The sequence below is a fragment of the Malaclemys terrapin genome, chromosome 15, assembly GCF_027887155.1.
Source record: "Malaclemys terrapin pileata isolate rMalTer1 chromosome 15, rMalTer1.hap1, whole genome shotgun sequence".
Lineage (NCBI taxonomy): Eukaryota > Metazoa > Chordata > Testudines > Emydidae > Malaclemys > Malaclemys terrapin.
Window position 1 is genome coordinate 12,690,255 of NC_071519.1, and position 2,500 is coordinate 12,692,754.

Below are 2,500 nucleotides of genomic sequence, written 5' to 3' on the forward strand. Positions count from 1 at the left end.
GCCCCGGGGTGTCCCCCTGCGGCTCTGGGGGCCGTGGGTCCCCGCTGGAGGAAGCCGCTGGGCGCTGGACACCCGCCGTCCGTCCCGCCTGGCCAGGCCTGGCCTGGGTGGCCGCGGGGGGATTCGGGGCGGTCCCGCGAGCCGGCGCCCGGGCGCAGGGGGTCCGAGCGAGTCCGTCCCGGGCCCGGGGCCTCCCCCTGCGGCTTTGGGGGCCGTGGGTCCCCGCTGGCGGAAGCCGCTGGGCGCTGGACACCCGCCGTCCGTCCCGCCTGGCCAGGCCTGGCCTGGGTGGCCGCGGGGCGGGGGGATTCGGGGCGGTCCTGCGGGCCGGCGGCCGGGAGGGTCCGGGCCAGTCCGCCCCATGCCCGGGGTCTCCCCCAGCGGCTTCGGTGGGTCCTCCGCGGAGGAAGCCGGGTGGGGAGCCGGACCCCAGGCGCCCAGACCCGTGACCTGCGGCCGCGACCTCCGACTCGGCAGGAGCGACGAGGGGCTTTCCGGCCCGTCCCCCCCCTCTCCTTCCTCCCCAGAAAAGGAGAGAGAGCTGGCTCGGACCGGGAAAAGCTGCCTACGGCACCTGGGATTCCCAGGCGGTCACCCATCCAAGTACTAGCCAGGCCCGGGACGGTTTACCTTCCGAGATCGGACGGGATCGGGGGCGTTCGGTCCGGTATGGCCGTAGGCACCCGGCCCCCGCGCCTCCTCGCCCGCTTTCCCCTGCCGACGCCCGGGCCTGCCGCACGGTGAGCCCCGGTCGGACTGCCCCCCTGCGGCAGGGCCCCCGTCTCTCGCGGGCCCGGTCCTTTTTTCCTTCTCGAGCTCCGGGGCCCGGGCTGGCCGCCAGAGCCCCTCCGCCCGCCCGCCCTCCCCGGCGTCGGGGAAAATATTGTCCCGGACATCCAGTGCGCCCTGATCCTGTCAGCCGGGGGGGGGGGTGGGTGGGTGGAGGGGGGGCAGTCCCTCGCTGCGGCCGGGGAGGGTGAGCCCAGGGCGGCTTGCCTGCCGTCCGAGTCCCCTCTCGGCCACCAGGTCAACCCCGAGCCGAAAGGGCTGAAAAATTTTCAGAGTCCCCTCCCGGGCACCAGGTCAACCCGTGGAATCGAACGGGTTCGCCTGCTGGCCGGTTCGCTTCCCGGCCACCAGGTCAACCCGTAGGTTTGAACGGGCACGCCCGGTGGCCGCTTTCCCGTCCGGTCACCAGGTCAACCCGGATCTCCCTCCTTCCCTGGGCGCCCCCTCCTCGGAGGCGTCAGGTTCCATTTTCTTTTTCCCCCCAGACTTCCAGGGGCCCGATCCAGTCGGCCGGGAGGCAGTCCCTCGCTGCGGCCGGGGTGGGTGAGGCCAGGGCGGCTTGCCTGCCGTCCGAGTCCCCTCTCGGCCACCAGGTCAACCCCGAGCCGAAAGGGCTGAACATTTTTCAGAGTCCCCTCCCGGGCACCAGGTCAACCCGTGGAATCGAACGGGTTCACCTGCTGGCCGGTTCGCTTCCCGGCCACCAGGTCAACCCGTAGGTTGCCGACGGGGCTAGCCAGTGGCCGGTTTGCTTTCCGGCCGCCAGGTCAACCCCTAGGTTTGAACGGGCACGCCCGGTGGCCGCTTTCCCGTCCGGTCACCAGGTCGACCCGGATCTCCCTCCTTCCCTGGGCGCCCCCTCCTCGGAGGCGTCAGGTTCCATTCTTTTTTCCAGACTTCCAGGGGCCCGATCCAGTCGGCCGGGAGGCAGTCCCTCGCTGCGGCCGGGGAGGGTGAGCCCAGGGCGGCCTGGTCCATGTCTCTAGTGGGCCCGATCCTTTTTTGGGGTGTTTTTTTTTTTTTTTCCGAGCTCCGGGGCCCGGCCCGCCCGGGCAGCCCTCCTCGGAGGCGTGGGGCGGATTTCCCCCCCCCCCCCCCCAGACTTCCAGGGGCCCGATCCTGTCGGCCGGGAGGATGTCCCTCGCTGCGGCCGGGGAGGGTGAGCCCAGGGCGGCCTGCTTGGCGGCCGGGTCCATGTCTCTAGTGGGCCCGATCCTTTTCTTCCCTTTTCCGGCTCCGGGGCCCGGGGTGGCCGGGTAGCCCTCCGCGGTGGCGTCGGCAAATTTTTTTAAAAAATCAGACTTCCGTGGGCCCGATCCTGACGGCCGGGAGGCAGTACCTCGCTGCGTCCGGGGACGGTGAGACGCTCGGCCACCGGGTCAACCCGGAGGAAGCGGGCTGGGGGAAAAAAAAAAAAAAAAAAAAGTTTTCCAAGTCTGAAAAATTTTCAAAGTCCCCTCCCGGCCACCGGGTCAACCCCTTTGGAGCGAATGGGTTGACCTGACGGCCGGTCGTCTCGCGGATGTCCGGAAGGGGTCGCCCAACGCCGTCTCGGCCGACCGAGGGAACCACGAGGTGGCGCCCGGTTCCAGTTTCGTACCGCCGAAGGCGGGGCTTTGGCTTTTTCGACCCGTCTTTCGAGGACTGTGTGCGGAGATTTGTGAGGACAGGTTTTTCAGAGCCTGTGAGAACCGGAGCTCAGCCTAGGGGA

General features: G+C 70.0%; 1 non-coding gene across 1 annotated transcript; it reads right to left on the minus strand.

The window, feature by feature from the left end:
* Positions 1–562: 562 nt before the first annotated feature.
* Positions 563–681, minus strand: LOC128823831 (5S ribosomal RNA). Its single transcript, XR_008442065.1, has one exon. It is a non-coding gene; the product is annotated as a 5S ribosomal RNA (ribosomal RNA).
* Positions 682–2,500: the final 1,819 nt, after the last annotated feature.